This window comes from Ruditapes philippinarum, unplaced genomic scaffold (genome assembly GCF_026571515.1).
Source record: "Ruditapes philippinarum isolate M1 unplaced genomic scaffold, ASM2657151v2 ctg870_1_1_1_1, whole genome shotgun sequence".
Taxonomy (NCBI): domain Eukaryota; kingdom Metazoa; phylum Mollusca; class Bivalvia; order Venerida; family Veneridae; genus Ruditapes; species Ruditapes philippinarum.
Window position 1 is genome coordinate 204827 of NW_026864864.1, and position 20295 is coordinate 225121.

Genomic DNA, 20295 nt, shown 5'->3' on the forward strand with positions numbered 1-20295 from the left:
CTTCCCTCGACTTTAGGGAGGGAGATTTGGTCTTCAATGTCTGCCATGCTGTCCATTAATAGACAGACAAATGGTGAAGTATGGAGTCATCAGTGCACATTTCTAGTTAACTTTTAAATCTGAAGGAATTCAATATGCAATTTGGCATTAAATCATCTGTTTTTCATTCACTTTATCTTTTTTAAAGAGTTATGGCCCCTTTTCATAGAAAATCTTTTGATTACATACATGTAATGGACATTTATCATTTTTAATGACATCACAAGCTTCTTTTTTTCAAAGTCATCAATTTCCTTAAAAGACTTTAATGATTTACACACGTTTTAGATCTGTTCTAATCATTTTAACATTTATTCAGTGTATTTTTCCCTATTTACCGGGCCAAAATTGGTCCCATTCTATGCTTTAAAAGAATAGTATGAATAATATTTTGGTATAAGTAAAACAAATGTCATAAATGCACGTACATTTTGTATTCTAGACAGAAGGAAATATTTAATTTCAAAGACTTAAATGGTTTTTATTATCTTCAAAAGAAAAATCGATAACCATTCTATAAAAGACTTAGTCTTTGAAGAACCAGCTTTGGTATGCGAGGGAAGAATGTATTATTAATGGCTTCATATATGTTAAAGTCTTTCATATTAATACATGTATTTTACTTATACATGTATATACACAACGTACATGTTTTGTTTGAAAAAATAATGTTGAAAATACTTGTTAACAAAGTTTTGTTCAAATACATTTGACAATGTAAATGGATGAAACATTTTAGTACTGTGATGATATTTTAAAAGTTTATTGTTGTTTACCAAACTTACATGTACATGTTAATATGAGATACATGGTTTCACTCTTGTTTGTTAATTTTGGGTAATGGACAAATCATGTAATTCATGTAATTACATTAAAACTGCCTAGCAGTGACTGTAGTATACTGTAAATACACCTAATGTTGTGGACATGAAATTTTGTGGTTTTGTCAGAAAGAACATTTTCGTGGGTACTTAAATACATGGACTGTTTATTTTTTCAAAAAGTAGAATGAAAATAATGCAAAAAAGCATGAAAATTAGTGTGCCACGAATTATAATGATTTTGCAGTACACTGTAATACAGTCAAACTGAGATGTTTTTAGTATGGTTAGATTTCACTATTATGTTGACTCATTTAGCTATAAAACTTAGGTATAAAGCCTCTGTCCCTGACCTTCAATGACCTACTACATGTATATGCTTGAAAGTTTTGCTATGATTTTACTATTATTACATGTACATATCACAGTTAAAAACACTTAATTATCATACAGAAGATAATTATCAACTTATTTGAAATATTTTGTCATATAAGTAGTTTGACATACAAGTAGTTTGTCATATAAGAAGTTTGTTATACACGTATATCTTTACAGCTGCAAGTATTTTTTTTTTTGTGTTGAAGGATAGTGGTTTGAGACAGGAGCTTTGTAACCTAAATCAATATCAGTGCATACTTGTTGCATATATATATATATATTATAAAGCCAATTAACATAACTACATGATACATATGAATATATAAAGTATAGATCTTAATTAACATATATATATTGATTAATTCTCCTACTAGTAAACAATGTACATGTATTTTGTAAGGTCATTCTTGCAAATTTAACAGTGTTTTTTTTTACTAACTTTAGACAGTTATAATATTTTTATTTAAGTTTTTTGACATGACAGAGTGTGGCAATCACTGCACATATTTTATTGAATATTACCAGCTTGCAGTGCAATATATGATAATTTATATGATTAAATAAGCATCGTAGGGCAAATTCTGTAGCCAAGGTCTATATTAAGATATTGCATCTATGAATCCACAGTGCAATATCAATGATATAGCATGGTCATGATTAATTAAATGCCAGTCTCCAATAGTTTGATCATTACAAGTGCAATATTTAAGATATAGTAGCCACTCAGCAACTTTACGTGCCATATCTTAGATATTGTTAAATCATTAACAGTGCAATATAGTGGCCCTCTGTCTGGTAAGAGATGGGGGAAGGCCATTTATGTTTTACTCCAATGAGATTTGATGAAATGTTGAAATTTGTAGCATATGCCACTCTCTGGAATGTCGGTTAAATTTTACACATTTATTTTATTATTGTAATCTGATAAATCTGTTAACAAATAGATTGTTGATAATCAAGGGCTAAACATAGCACTGTCATAACTCTTTATTAATAATCTTTGGTTAAAATTACTGTGAAAATTAGCAATACAGTTTAAGGGCCTTCATCACTGTAACCATATTTTGTGTGGTATCATTCTAAATTTGAGTTATGGACGTAAATTGATTTGAATTTGGACCTGATCATTGTGCAGGATTTTAATTAGACATTGATGAAAGCCATTGAAAAGACTGGTGGGATATACAGGCTTGCCTGTCTTTATACAGCTGGCGTTCGGAAGCATTGATTCCAGCACTTTTAAGTGTTGAGAATAGAGTACTGCTCAAGTCTGTGCTAGGGGGCGTGAGGGATGTTGCATGTTTTCATTACCCCTTGTGTACAAACTTACAAACTCAATCAAACTGAGTCTGCAATTTTCATGTAATTTTGTTGTGATTAATGCTTCCAAGGGATCATCCTTTCTGACCAGATCTTTAGACAAGTTATTATTACTGGTCACTGTTATGGCAATGTTGAGATTAGCCCTTGAATTGTTATTGTTAAATTTGTATTGTTTGTACTTTTATTATGTGCTTAGATTTTCAAAATGTGATACATTATAAGTGTGCTGTATATACTATATACCTATATACTATATTGAACTTTGTTAATTATCCTTTTGTCATCTCATAGGTGACTGTGAAATATCTTATTTCAGATGTAACAATATCAAAGACTCAACTTCATGCAAATTATTGGTGCCTGAAACATTTTTTGTTTAGAATTTTATTAACAGTTTTCATTTGGTTATATCCTGGAATAGACCCTGTGGTCTTTAAACCAGAAGTATAATTTATGTAAGGTTCATTCTGTTTTCATAACTTTATTATATACAAGTTTTACCCCAGAAAAAATATATAGGGGTGTAATCCAGGAGATTGCCTTTCATTTAAGAAACTAAAATAAATCTTATGATATAAATTGAGTAAATAATACACAATTATGCCTGGTTTATAATTTATACATGTATGTGGGTAACAATACTAGGGTTAAATTGACCTCTGTTTATTTTATCTTAAGTACTTCTATTAAATTTGTACTATGCTTTTGAATAGCTCGTAAGAAATATAAATGTATTCTTTAGCTAAAAATTTTTCTGTTCATCTTTTTAATTGTTCATAAATACTGCATAATAATTTGGTCACTGTTTTTTTAAAGGGTGTAAAGCTATATATTTTATGAAATATTTTAAAAAGAATATTATTAACAATAAAGTTATACTGTTTCCATAATGTAATGGTTGATTCTTAAAAAAGTTGTAACATAGAATGCCACAGAATAGAATATTCCCGAAAAAAATATCATTCTATTTTAAATAGGGTTTTATCCATTTTGCAATGATTTAGTGTATGCCATTATGCGGTTTTAAATCGCTTTTAAAGCAATTTACTACCATATATCTCTCATTCAAGCATTTTGGAAGTATGTATTCATTTTTGAAATTGACAAAGCAATTATTTTTTGCAACAGATATATAGCTTTATACACTTTAAATTTAAAATAATGTAAATCTATAACTAGAATAGCTGTAACATATCTTATAACATAGTCAAGTTGTTTGATCAAATCAGTGTAAAATTAATCTAATTTTTTGTTTTTATTTTTTTAGAAGTTTAAAGGGACTCCACTGAGTTTTTTGAGATGATGAGACTGGAGATTAATGTTCCATTTGATATAGGTCTAGACCAAAAACTTGTGTGCAAAATTTCAGATCATTTGTTCACCCCGTTTTTCCAGAATAATTTTCTAACTGCGAAAAATGACCAAAAATTGAAGTGTTGCAACACTTTGCTCAAATCAGGTTTTTAATAGCATAAACATATGATTTTCAATTTATTTTTGAGAATGTTTCTTAATTATCTTTTGCAAATCTTTCTGTTAAAAGTGTCTCAACAAATCTTTGTAAAAAATTCAATTTTTATGTTTTCAAGCTTTTGAACCTCACTGGAGTTCCTGTATTATGCTTATTAGTGTAACATATCAATATTATTATAGAATTTACACATGCAATGAGTTATACTCTAAACATTCTATTTTATATTCAAGTTACTGATTTTCTACAAATATTTTCTTCTCATAATCATGTTTTGTTTTTAGCTCACCTGTCACAAAGTGACAGGGTGAGCTTTTGTGATCGCTTTTCGTCCGGCGTCCGTCCGTCCGGCGTCCGTCCGTCCATAAACTTTTACTTTGAATGACATCTCCTCATAAACCACTAAGCCAATTTCATCCAAACTTCACAGGAATGTTCCTTTGGTGGTCACCTTTAAAAATTGTTCAAAGAATTTAATTCCATGCAGAACTCTGGTTGCCATGGCAACCGAAAGAAATAACTTTAAATATCTTCTTTTAAAAAAACATAAGAGCTAGAGCTTAGATATTTGGCATGAAACATCTTCTAGTGAGTGTCTACCAAGTTTGTTCAAATAAAAGCCCTGGGGTCAAAAGTGGCCCCGCCCCGGGGGGTCATTGATTTTCCCTATATGCATATAGTAAAAACTTAAAAAATCTTCTTTTAAAGAACCCAAAGAGCTAGAGCTAAGATATTTAGCATGAAACATGTTCTAATGGGTGTCTACCAAGTTTGTTCAAAATAAAAGCCCTGGGGTTAAAAATTGGCCCCGCCCCGGGGGGTCATTGATTTTCCCTATATGCATATAGTAAAAACTTAAAAAATCTTCTTTTAAAGAACTCAAAGAGCTGTGGCTAAGATATTGAGCATCAACCATGTTCTAATAGGTGTCTACCAAGTTTGTTCAAATAAAAGCCCTGGGGTCAAAATTGGCCCCGCCCCATAGGGTCATTGATTTTCCCTATATGCATAAAGTAAAAACTTAAAAAATCTTCTTTTATAGAACCAAAAGAGTTAGAGCTAAGATATTTAGCATGAAACATGTTCTAATAAGTGTCTACCAAGTTTGTTCAAATAAAAGCCCTGGGGTCAAAATTGGCCCGCCCCGGGGGGTCATTGATTTTCCCTATATGCATATAGTAAAATCTTAAAAAATCTTCTTTTAAAGAAGTCAAAGAGCTATGGCTATAATATTTAGCATCAAACATGTTCCAATAGGTGTCTACCAAGTTTGTTCAAATAAAAGCCCTGGGGTCAAAATTGGCACCACCCCGGGGGTCATTGATTTTCCTTATATGTGTATAGCAAAAACGTAAAAAATCTTCTTTGAAAAAACCCAAATAGCTAGAGTTAAGATATTAAGCATGGAACATCTTTAAGTGAGTGTCTACAAAGTTTGTTCAAATAAAAGACCTGGGGTCAAAATTGGCCCCGCCCCGGGGGTCATTGATTTTCTTTATATGTGTATAGCAAAAACTTAAAATCTTCTTTGAAAAAACCCAAATTGCTAGAGTTTAGATATTAAGCATGAAACATCTTCTAGTAAGTGTCTACAAAGTTTGTTCAAATAAAAGCCCTAGGGTCAAAACTGGGCCGGCCCCAGGGGTGTCATTGTTTTTAACTATATGTGTATAGTAAAAACTTAAAAAAAATCTTCTTTTAAAAAGCCCAATGAGCTAGAGCTTAGATGTTTAGCATGAAACATCTTCTTATGGGTGTCTACCAAGTTTGTGCAAATAAAAGCCCTTGGGTTAAATTGGCCCTGCAACGTTGGGGGTGGGGGGGGTGGGGGTGGGGGGCCTATATACAGGTGAGCGACCTCAGGGCCATCATGGCCCTCTTGTTGAAATTTTGATGATATTATACTTAAGTTTCATAATGTTAAGTTGCATAAGGAATTAGCCCTGATATTTTGTAGTTCATATAGATATGTTGACTTTTTGTATGGATATTATTTTGAATTTTTAAAAGGGTATACATACTTCCAATGTTTATAAGAATATGAATTATTTTAATTGTAAATGGGAATTATTCATATATTCTTTATAGATTCATATTCTAATTGTATAACTCATGACAATGTAAATTTTTGAAAGAAATTGTTTTCAGGGGTATTAAATACATTTTTTCTTTATTATTTGGTATTGAAACTTTTTTATATATAAGATGATAGTTATAAAATTTAGAATTATGTTAGAGTTTATATTATTATAATCTAGTGACAAGATTCCCAACTTTGTGATAATATTCATAATTATTATTACCTTAAGCTTGCTGGAACCTAAAGTGATTTGCCATTGCCATCAGTATAGAGCCAGGCCAGCCTGCGTTTCTGTACAGCTGGACTAGGTCAGTTTGCATTATTAATACTCTCTTACCAGGCTGTATACTGTTGGTAGTTAATGTTTTTATATTTAGATACCTGAAATCCCTTTATCTTCGAATGGACTGTTCCAAATTCAAAGCTGGACTAATCCAATACAGCAGGCTTAGGGTTAAAGTTGCAAAAAAACATATATAATATAGATAATGTGTGCTGAATAAGGTGAATGTTTTATAATAATTAATTAATTAATTAAGAAAATGTATGAGATGCGCTGACCAAAGTAGCTTCTCATTCCTTTTGCATTTAATTCTACTTTTGCATTGATTTATATTTAAAATAAATCATGTTTTGTTTGCCTTGCTTTTATGTTTATTTATATGCAATGCTTATAACTTGTTTTGTATACTTAAAATGATTATGTTTTTCTTTTTTGTATTTTTTTTATATTTACTATTGTCTATGGACCAAAACTGAACAAGTTATTTGTGTTTATATCTCACATGATCATGAAGTGCTCAATGGTGAGAAAATAGGATTGGTTAGTTGTCCGACATGCAGACCTTTGGCTGTTAACATTAGAGGTCAAATGTTTTATATGACCTTCATCAAACTTTGCCTCATTGACCAAGTTTGAATATCGGACATCTAGGGGCATCAGTGGCCCAGTGATTCAGTAAAAAAATCAAATCAAATATAAGAAAAGACTAGGTCATCAGATTAAATCAAATCAACTCTAGACACAAATTTTATTATCAAGCCTTAATGAAACTTGCTACATGTGTCTGTCTTGATAGGTCAAGTTCAAGTGAAGGCCATTTGGTTTGATTAACTTTGTCAACAATCCAGGGAGAACAATTATTTATCAATTATGCAGGTCTAAACTATGTTAATTGCAAAGTACTTTAGAAAATTGTGATTTTCCTGTCACTCAGATGAGTGATAAAAAGCCATCAGAGTACTCTTGTTTAATTTTTTACATCTCATGCACAGTTGATCACTAGTTATCATCTTACACCTATACCATAACACTATTTAGAGACAATTTATCATCTGGTACCTATACTCATCTTTATTTAACATGGAATATACTGGTAACTACAATTAACACCAATAGATGCAACTGGTATTGTAGACATTTTGATGTTTTTTTAATAACTTTTTCATTAATTTTTTATGGAATTAACATGACATTATTTTTTTTATTTAACTTTATGATCATTATACATTTTTAAATTGCTTTTTTATGTTATTTTGCTTATTTTTTTCTGTATACTTATAGTAATTATTTTTGTAATCTCATTTTGTATTGTACTCAAACATTGTAATATTCATTTCAGAAATTTTCACTTATTTTTTTTTTATTAAGTTTTGTATTACTTAAGTTTAAATGATAAAATTAGATCTTAAAAGGTCATTCCCTATTTCATATAAGTTTTCATCATCAAATTTGCCAAAAAAATATGGTTTGTTATGCAATTTGGAACAAAATGGGTAGAGGATTTGGTGCATTGTGTAGAGATATGGATGTATTTCAGTGATGACTGTATTTTGAACTCTTCATACGCATTCATTATTTTATGTAAAACTACAATTCATGTCAAATGTTACAAAGCTGTCGCAATTTGTCACATACCTGTGCTGCTTTTCCACTTACTCTGTAAAAACGGAATGACACCTCCTTGCATAAATTTTATAGTTGGTATTTTGACCTGACATTGTATGCTTTATACAAACACAGAGTTAAAAATGTTAAGTGTAAAATGTTACATTATAAATGTGTCAACAGAAATTTTTTTCTGTATTTTGGGTACATCATTAACAGAATTTTATATTCGTATAGCTTCATTACTAAATTTATTGAGCCAGATGCTCGAATTGTATACAAAAAAATTTCACCTTCAATAAATTCATATTGAACCTTAATATAATCAATATCATCAATATAATTATATGCATGGAAAAAGAAAATTTCCCAAAAAAATGTTGTCTTTGGTTAAAAGTAATTTAATTTGTCTGTAATTTCTCCAAAATGGCAACTGACATGTTTCTATATAATTTTGTCTTTATTTAGAGGTGGTCTGTTTTGAGAGATGGTCTTCATTAAGAGGTGATCTTTAGCACAGGTTTATTTTTATTTTTTGCAAATCTGAACTAATTAGAGCCCTTACCTGTATATAAACACTTAATACACATCAGTTTTTGCTTGTGTTGAGAGTAATAGATTTTTCATAAGGGAGCAATCTTTGTTCTTACATCTGATATTGGGATCAAAAGGATATGTGAGAAGAAATTGTCACTGCCACCGTAAAACATGTTCATATTTAATATAAAGTATTATTCAGTGTTGTTTTGTAACAGTTACAGGGAATCACACTTGGCCAAAAAATATATACAGTAGACCATCTTGTATTGAAGACAATCTTAAGGTCGATATTCCATTGGTTGAGCCATTCAATTGTTGACCAATGAAAAAAGGAAGCCAACTTTTTAGCCCATTGCATGTTGGGAATATTGTCATCTGCTAAAATGTTGTCTGCTTAATTTTGTAAATTTGTTCAATTTTCTCAAAAAAAAAATAAAACACCACCAAAGAAACAAAAAAGAAATGGGTGGTACCAGCCAATGCGTCAACCATCACTGTTTCTTGTTTGGTACCAAGCTGCTTGTAGGCATTATGATTGTTCTCAGTAAAGGTTATAATTACCTCAAAATGCAATTTAATTTGCTAACTGTAATTTTAAGATTTTGATCTAATTGTTCATTATATGCTGATACACATTTAGTGGGGTACTGAAAAATCTTATTTGGAATCACCTGCTTGCCCTTGGCGTAAACAATAATTTACAGGGTTAGAGCGCTTTGAGATAATACATTTTGAGTTGTAATTCAGATACAAGAATTTTATCAAGGATTTGCATATTGTGTATAATTACATTTCAGGGAGGGTGATATTAAAATGACACCCATCCAGCATTTTTATAGTTAAAACTTGCTGTATATATTACAGAAACCTCATAGATAGCATTAGATAAGATTTTTTTGACAGATGTCTAGCCATTATGAATAATAAACTTCATTGGGCATAGGCTTATGGGCTCATTTGTTTAATACCTTGTTTGAACTTGCTCTTGTTTGACTTGTAGTAAAAATAAGTATACAGAAACACAATAAAAATTGTCACAACCATACAAGAATACCCAACGGTAAAATCAAAACATACAATAATACACAACGCAACATATAAGAATGAACATACAAGAAAGGTTTTGTTTACATTTGTTGTGTTTAGAACATAGACTTATACAAGCAAAAAACCAAAAGTCAAATAAAACTGCACAAAAGCAAATGTGGAGAATACCAAGATTGTTTTCAATAAGAATTACCTCAGATTGAATATTGTTTTATGTTATAATATTGTATACATTGCACCTTAAATAGCTGATGTGATAGACATCTTTGTCCTACATATGAACATGTATTTAGTTATGTATATGTTGCCATAATTATTTAAGCATATGTTAAGTTACCTAAGTAATGTGACATACTTTTATCACATGGAAACATACAAAATTTACCATCTTTGCCATTGTTGTTTATCATATTGAAATAGTAGTTAAAATGACTACTTAGGTAATTTGAAAAGTTGAACACTACTAAATGGTTTCCTTCCACATATGGAACTGGAGACAAGACTCATGTGAAATGTATTTTAGTGGTGTTCTGCCTTAAAATATCAGAAAAATCATAGACACAAATTTATGATGACTTTGCAACTATATTTTGTTATACTTTCATTTATACATGTAATTGGCAATCAAGTGCTTATTGTTAATATTTTATATCTACATGTATATGTACTAAGCTTGCACATGCTTATATATATATGGGAGCAGAAAATTCAGAAATTTCCCGGGTATTATTAACATCATGTTATTAATTAATGGTGTAGGCAGTAATTGTTATTTATTTAATAAAACTAATCTGTACACTGTTGTTTCTTGTTATTTTTTACATAAAATATGGATACTCTCAATGGCACAGAGTGTAACTTGGTTGGAATTTTTTGTTATTAAAACATAATCTAGACCCATAATTCCAACAATGTTACAAGAGAAAAGAGTTTTCTTTGAAATAGAATTATGTTAGTAGATATTCCTTGCTTAGGATGACGTATTTTCGCCGTTATGAATGAAGTTGTTATTGGTAAGAAAATAGTTACAGGTGTAACAACATAAATTTCCATAAAAGATTGTTTTATTAAGGTAAAGAATTTAAAATACAAATGTATGATGATATGGATTATGGTAGAATATGCAAGAAAAAATATATGTTCGGATCAGAATCATGGGCGGTTTCCTGAGGGACGGATATTCCAATGTGAACTGCAACATGACATTATTATTCCAAGATACTACTAACTTTAGTACAAACTTATTGTTTATTTTTCACCAGACAAATCAACAAATCTGCATTGTGTGTGCTAGTTTATATACTGTATTGTAATGAACGTCACCCTTTCCCCCCAAAAAAACTTATTTTACTTGAAGGGCATTATTGTGGACATTTTTTGTTTCATGTATGAAGTCATAACAGAAATGTTCATAATACCTTCGACCTATCATGATACAAGAAACCTAAAAACCTTCCAGGCATGCACCTTATGAACCTTAGTAAGCTAGGTGATGGCTTCTTGACTAAAAAGAGAATTTATTTCCCAACCCACAAACGTTTGGGAAAAGTGATTTGAAGTTTTTATTCTAAACCAATAAACCACTTTATCTCTTTAAGTTTATTCAAACGATTATAGTATCACAACGACCATAATGGCAGGAGGCCTAGTATAGCAAATAAAATTTGAATTTGTCCAGTAAACATTCAGTTAATGTGTTAAGGACTTTAGGTATATTAGTATATAGTAACCTGACAAATCTAAAAGGAAAGTATTTGATTTTATTATATTCTAGAAGTTTGATAATTATACAGTATAGAAAATATAGTAAGGGGCAGCAGGGGGCAGTTTCTCTTCAAACCACTTGCTTCTTTTGGTTTGAGCCTCATCAATCTTTGTATTCTTTCATTTGAGAAAGCTAGCTAGCTTATGAAATATGGTAGTGCAACTTGGGTGCCAATTCCTGCCTGAAATAAGGCACAGAGGACATCCAAGGTCTTCTCCTCCACCATTAAAGTTAGAAAGTTGCTGAACGTAATTTACAAGACATATAAGTGTGTGCAATTCTGGTTGTGTCCCTCTCATTGATTTCATCAACTTTTTATTCATGCTTGACCTACAGGTTTGTGGGAATAAAACTTTTCACAATGAAGTTGAGGGACACAACACTTGTTTAACCCTTTACCTCATATATGCACGAAACAACGCACTTTTGACCCACCCTCTTTAAGGCCTCAACTAAGGTCTCCTCTTTGGGCCCCAAACACATGTTTTCATTTGAGAAATGTTGTTAAAAAAAGTAACCACTTTTTCGGCATGGCCCCGAACCAAAAGATTCATCAGGGGGTTGCCAGAAGGGGGATATCCCCCTTCTGTTTGGTGGGTTTCACCCTCATCACCAGGAAACTTTTGGACTTGTGAGAGACTAAAAATGACCCGAAATAGAACATATTAGGTAACTTGTAACCAATGCTGAAAAGCATTTGACTCTATCTCAATCCATTGAGAAGTTGCAGCACTTTAAAATCAATTTTGATGGAAAAAATCAATGCAAAAAAGTGATTTTTGGCAATTTTGAGATGTCCCCCTTGTTGCCATGGTAACAGGAAATTTAAGCCTGAGCATGCTGTTGCAAAGGCAATGGTCCAGTGCCAAGTTTGATTAGTATTGAAGCAGTTTTTATAGTTTTATAGCAATTTGAACTTGTAATGGAAGACTTTTCAATGAAAAACAGCCATTTTTCACAAAATGCTCATGAAGTACAATTGTAATTGGTTAAAGATCCTGAATGTTTTGTGATTGTAATTGTTACTGTGTGTATACCACACTTGCAAAAAATTATTCATGTATATAATTATGAAAATAAACCAATTTTCAAACATCGAAAAATATGTAAAATGTATACTGCAAATATTTGTGCACATTATATTTAATCAATGAATCATATGCATTCATTTGTTATTGGAAAATTTGACTTAGAATTTTTAGAAAATAAATTTCTAATTACCTCCCTTTATTTACATGAAAGTTTAAATATATAATAATACATATTATAAATAATGCTTATTGGAACTTACAATATTAACAAATCTTAATTTTAGCATCATATTTATGAAATAAAACCATGAAAAAATGTGTTACAGTATCTTTAATATTATCATATGTATTGCGCAGAATTTTCAGATATACAGATAAAAACATGCACTAAAGATAGAGCAGGTTTATAAAGGTTGTATGACATCAGTAGAAGCACTAACCAGATTTTTTTTATTTCAAAGTTTCAGTTAATGCGTCCTTTACAAAAATAAAAGCAGATCATTAACATTGCATGAGACGAATTTTCAGTGAGCAATTGTATAAAAATCAATCAACTTCACTACATGCACTACTGAACAGTTTGTTGATACTGTATCAGAATAAAAGAGGCAGAAAAAATCATAAGATACAGTCCTTGGTTTTGAATAATTTATTAAACATATTTCATATTAACCAATCTGATGTAGAGACAAGGTGTCAATAAAGAGCATATTTTAATCGGCATATTACCATCAATTTGAACATCTTGCTCAATGCTGATTGTCCTTATGAAAAGGTTGATAAAAGGGGTCGTAAAGTTGTGAATGCAATCCCAAATATAAACGAGCTGCGCAGTCTGATCAGGATCCATGCTGTTCTCTATTAGTTTTTCTACTTGTTATAGAGTTTGTAAGCGAACAGCATGGATCCTGATCAGACTGCGCGAATGGGTTTTATCGTGACGCGGCTCAAATATTGTTAAAAGTAGTACTAGTATTTGGAAGAAATATTGAGTAAACTTGTCATACTACAAGGACAACAAGTTTGTCCCTTTCATAAGAATTGTTGAGTCTTTACTGGTAATTAAACCCATAACTACATTGTATTATCACAGTAAATTTTTGATATTTCTAAAATTGAGAATTGCTGTCTTGCACTAGCATTTAACAAACCCATACTCTTATCATATATACAGCATAGTTGTAGCATCTATATCAATGATTTAATTTAGTATTAACCCTTAGCCTGCTGACAGCATTCTTCATTTGCCTATGTGACCAGTGCCAGGCCATCTCATCATTGTCAGCACTAATCGTTATAAAGTCAGAACATATCTAGAAATGAGGATTGGTTTTGTCCAGACTGAAAGATGGACAAGTCCATTTAAAAATATTTAGCATGGTAAGGGTTAAAGATGAAATTACCCAAATGGTCATTATTGGTACCCCACTGGTATCCTGTCACAATATACTGACACCAGACTGACCATGACTTTAATTTGACCAGTGCTAAGCAAGGAATTCTTACGAAAGTCATTGGCGATGACTTAACACAGATCAAACCCAGAACTACCTTCAGGCAGGCCCGGTGCGGCAGGGGAGGTGACTTTACATGAATGTTCATTAAATGACACATTTTTCATGCCAAATGAATTGGGTGTTTCTTATTAAAAGAGCAAAGTGCAACCATGAAAAAGAAACTGACAATTTATCAATTAAAATATAGGTTTTTTCTAATCAACCTATCAAATCTTAAATTTTCCTGGTATATATGACAATTTTGATAACAGAATTCTAATGTCTACATTTTTCTACTGCCTAAATGTGATTATGAGCGTGTTAAATATCGACTTAGTGGTGGACTTGCAAATATTGACAAGTAAAAGTACATAGATTTCATTCAATTTTTATTAATTATATTGTATATTAAAGTATTGCACTTTATACAGCAAAATGTCAAGCTAGATAAATCTATCACATACAGTTAAAACATTCAAACAAGAAAACAGAAACAAATTTAACATCATTTGCATTAAATTAGACAAAATTATGTAGAACTAGAAATGTGTCCATAGGACACGGATGCCCCCACACGCCACTGTTCTGTCAATCTTATGACTCTAGGTCAAACATTTTTTAGACTACATGTGCCACAAGTTGAAAACTAAAAATCAACAAAGGGCCATAATTCTGTTAAATTTGGTCGCAGCAAAAATTCCTTCCTTTACTACCATCTACACCTTAAGGTTGTTAATCCCTGTAAGTTTAAGCAAAATCTGCCATCGGGTTTAAGAGGAGTTGCATTCACAAAATTTCTACATATTATATAGTGAAAAAATCAACAAAGGGCCATAATTCTGTTAAATTTGGTCGCAGCAAAAATTCCTTCCTTCACTACCATCTACACATTAAGGTTGTTCATCCCTGTAAGTTTAAGCAAAATCTGCCATCCGGTTTAAGAGGAGTTGCGTTCACAAAATTTCTACATAGAATAGTGAAAAAATCAACAAAGGGCCATAATTCTGTTAAATTTGGTCGCAGTGAAAATTCCTTCCTTTACTGCCATCTACACATTAAGGTTGTTCATCCCTGTAAGTTTAAGCAAAATCTGCCAGCCGGTTTAAGAGGAGTTGCGTTCACAAAATTTCTACATAGTATATAGTGAAAAAATCAACAAAGGGCCATAATTCTGTTAAATTTGGTCGCAGCGAAAATTCCTTCTTTTAATACCATCTACACATTAAGGTTGTTCATCCCTGTAAGTTTAAGCAAAATCTGCCATCCGGTTTAAGAGGAGTTGCGTTCACAAAATTTCTACATAGTATATAGTGAAAAAATCAACAAAGGGCCATAATTCTGTTAAATTTGGTCGCAGCAAAAATTCCTTCCTTTACTACCATCTACACATTAAGGTTGTTCATCCCTGTAAGTTTAAGCAAAATCTGCCATCCGGTTTAAGAGGAGTTGCGTTCACAAGATTTCGGGACGTACGGACGGACGGACGTCCGGCCGAAATGGAATAAGGGGCCATTTCTTTTGTTATTTTCTATTGTTTAATAGAGGGCCAATGGCCCCTTACTCTATTGTTACGGAATGAACTCTATTGTTCTCTTTTGTTCTGTTTACAGTTAGATGGCCCCCTATCCCTATTCGGTAGTGCGGACGGACTGACGGACGGACGGACAAGTGCAACGCTATATGCTCCCACATTGTGGGGGCATAAAAATTTAACAAAATATTTAATGCACACTTACAACAAACTGTCATCAAATTTAATTATTTAAGAAATCTTTGTTTAGTGTGAGTTACTTTAATATAAACACATTTTTTAAGCTTAATTATGAAACAGTCCTTGAATCTCCTATCAATCCCTTCCCAGTCTTTTTCCAGACTGTTACCTGGAATTAACAAGTACTGGCCTTTAGGTTACTAAGATTTTTGTACGGGAACTGCTCGCATGCCAGTAAAGATTTTCTCCGAATTCTATCTCAAATCTCAGGAATTTCATTTTGCGACAGTTTCTGACCAATCAAATACCTTATCTGAGTTTGTGATAACAGAATTTATTTATAACCTCAGACCCTGGTGTCATTTGAACAAACATGGTTGTGGCCCAAGTAGGACTTGAACCCATGGGCGTTACCAGTATTTCAAACATAACCCACATTTTTCTCTATTGAACACAGAAGGACCGACTGTGTGTAAATATGCAATAAAATCACTGTTGACGATCTATATTTAGACATGTGACATAACCACTGAAAATGCTACATGCTGAAAATAAGGGTGGGCAGCATTGTATCACTTGAGCTTTGCCCTCATTATATAATTCTTCGCATCCAAACTCCAAACAGTAATTATATTTAGCGATAAAATCACAGTTGAAGGATATATTATTTTTTAAATATCATATCTAACAGAAAAGATGAAGTAAAAAACTTTAAATATACCTATAACAAAAACAAGAAAACAAAATCACATACAAAGTGCACCAAGAAACATAGAGGTATGGAATGTTTGTAGATAATATACATTATATATTATACACTTCTAGCAGATAACAAACAACAGATATAAGTAAAAAAATCACATTTTTTGTTTCTATAGCAACATCCAAAAACAAACATAATCTCAAGTTATGAACAATAATGCTCTTACTTAACAAGCAAGTTACCTCCTTTCATGCTATACTTTAATCTTTAGCTTCTATTAAATTATTACACTCTATTCTAAACCTTTTCCAGCATTTTTTCACAACTGATATGCAAAGCTTTGTTCAAAATTTCAGTAAAAGCACACAGTCGGACAGTATGAAAATTTAAGTTTCAAACGTTTAAATGTTCATGAAAATCAAGCAAAGAATCACATGTGATCATCATAGTGAGCAAAAGCTAATGTACACATAATTTTTTTATGTGCTATGCAAGGAATAGAGTGATGGTCATGGAAGACTTGTGTAAATAATTTGTAGAAATATGAAAACGAGGCTTGACATTTGTGTACAATTTAAGTCATACAACCAAACAAAACAAATACCTTATAACTGCTACACACACAAGAACGAATTTATTTTAGGGGACCCTGATCAGTCTATGTGATATTTGACTGGTGTTAAACTGAACTTTAGAGTTATTCTAAATTTGGTTGTAGTTTTAGATATCAGCATATTAACAAGAGGGCCATGATGGCCCAAAGTCGCTCACCTGTATATAGGCCCCCGGAGCGGGGCCAGTTTAAACCCCAGGGCTTTTATTTGAACAAACTTGGTTGACACCCATTAGAAGATGTTTCTTGCCTAAAACATCAAAGGTCTAGCTTATTGGGTTTTTTAAAAGAAGATTTATATATATATATATATATATATATATATATATATTATGTATATATTATATATATATATACATATTATGTATATATTATATATATATATATATATATATATATTTATATGTATGTGTGTGTGTGTATGTATGTATGTATATATATCATATATATACACACACACCAAAAAATGCAATACATATATATATATATATATAATATATATATATATATATATATATATATATATATATATGTATGTATGTATGTATGTATGTATGTATGTATGTATATTGTATATATATATAAAATATATATATAAATTACATATGTTTATATATATATACATATATATATATATATATATATATATATAATATGTATATATATACGTATGTATATATATATATGTATATATCTAAAAAAAAAAGTCGAGCTAATGAATGACCCCGGGGCGGGGCCAATTTTGACCCCAGGGCTCTTATTTGAACGAACATGGTAGACATCCATTAGAACATGTTTCATGCTAAATATCTTAGCTCTAGCTCTTTGCATTCTTTAAAAAAAATTTTTTTAAGTTTTTACTATATGCATATAGGGAAAATCAATGACCCCCTGGGGCGGGGCCAATTTTGAACCCGGGGCTTTTATTTGAACAAACTTGGTAGACACCCATTAGAAGATGTTTCATGCTAAATATCTTAGCTCTAGCTCTTTGGGTTCTTTAAAATAAGATTTTTAAGTTTTTACTATATACATACAGGGAAAATCAATGACCCCCAGGGCGGGGCCGATTTTAATTCTAGGAACAAAATTTGAACAACTTTGGTTTTGGACCTATAGATGATACCATAGACCAAATATCAAAGCTCTAGGCCATTAACTTTCAGACCAGAAGATTTTTTCAAGTTTTCACTATATGTATATAATGAAAATCAATGACCCCCGAGGGTGGGGCCAATTTTGAACCCGATGGCCATTATTTGAACAATCTTGGTAGAGGTCTACCACACAATGTTTTCATGCCAAATATCTTACCTGTAGCCTTTGCCAATTCAGAGAAGAATTTTTTTTATGTTTTACTATATACATATTAGAAAAACCTATGACCCCCCGGGGCGGGGCCAATTTGACACTAGGGACAAAATTTGTACAACTTTGGTATTGGACCTTCAGATGATACCATAGACCAAATATCAAAGCTCTAGGCCATTTACTTTCAGACCAGAAGATTTTTCAAGTTTTCACTATATGTATGTAATGAAAATCAATGACCCCCCCGGGGCGGGGCCAATTTTGACCCTAGGGCCATTATTTGAACAATCTTGATAGAGGTCTACTACACAATGTTTCATGCCAAATATCTAATCTGTAGCCTTTGCCAAATCAGAGAAGAAGATTTTTTTAGATTTTACTATATACATATAAGGAAAAACCTATGACCCCCGGGGCGGGGCCAATTTTGACACTAGGGACAAAATTTGAACAATTTGGTAGATGACCCATAGATGATACCATATACCAAAAATCAAAGCCCTAGGCCATTTACTTTCAGACCCAGAAGATTTTTCAAGTTTTCACTATATGTATGTAATGAAAATCAATGACCCCCAGGGCGGGGCCAATTTTGACCTAGGGCCATTATTTGAACAATCTTAATAGAGGTCTACTACACAATGTTTCATGCCCAAATATCTAATCTGTAGGCCTTTGCCAAATCAGAGAAGAAGATTTTTTTAGATTTACCTATAGACAATATAAGGAAAAACCTATGACCCCCGGGGCGGGGCCAATTTTGACACTAGGGACAAAATTTGAACAACTTTGGTAGAGGACCCATAGATGATACCATATACCAAAAATCAAAGCTCTGGCCCATGTACTTTCAGACAAGAAGATTTTTTAATTTTGTGTTTTTTGAAATCCTTTTCTGGCCCTGTGACCTACATATGCAACAGACCGGAACCATTTGAACAACTTTGAAAGGGGACCACCCAAGGATCATTTCTGTAAAGTTTGGTTGATGTGCAGTCATTGGTTTCAGAGGAGATGTTGTTTATTCGAAAAGTTGACGACGCACGACGACGGACGACGGACACAGGGCGATCACAATAGCTCACCCTGAGCATTGCTCAGGTGAGCTAAAAATAGGTGTTTAATTGCTTATATTGTCTATCTTATGATAAACTAGATGTGTTAGCAAGTAAGTGCAAAAAAGTACTTGTACACTTCAATGTACCAAATACAACAGAAATTTAAGAAAGTCAATAAGAGTTTCAAAAAATGGAATCAATGTGAAAATTGTAATTGAACTCTATCGTGTGACTTGTTACTTTAAAATAGTAACTATTCATTTGTAGATATAAATTGTAACAATCTTTTATAATAACTTAAAAGGTTAAAAAATGCCCTTTCAGAGTTCTATGACACCTATGATAAAAAGTATCATAGCATGGGTCTGGTTGTCATATAGACAAGCCAAAGGGTCCTATATTTTCATAATTACTATCTATTACATAACTTAGAGTTAAAAATATTAATATATATAACAGAATGATATTTAGATGTGTAAAATATAATGAAATAAATTATATTACAAAATTAAAACATATTGCACACACACATATATTAATAATAAACAAAACAGTAACACAACCTTTAAACAGAGAATAATTTTAAGTATGTAACAAGTTTGCATTGTTCAAAGAAATGAGTTTTGTTTCTATGAAACTTAATGTCTTGTTTAAATATATTTAGTTATATGAAAAAGTACATGAAAATATGACACTATCATTAACTTAAATAGGCAAATGAGTAATGAGTAAAAATTATCATGTTTTCCAATTTCAAATTATTACATTCTTCCTCCCTCCCCCTATCACCCTTCTTCACCTCTACTTCAACTTAAAAAAGAAGAAAAAAAAAACAACAACAAAAACAAGAAGAAGTCCATACAAATTATTTAAAAAAATTCAGCAAGTTAAGAGTTAACTTCACCCTGAAATCCCTCCAACTCAAATTCAAAGCTGGGAGAGGCCACTTCACAAATTCAGCAGTGTAAAAGCTGAAGATGTTCAATCACAACACATACATATTTATTCTACAGAAAACTT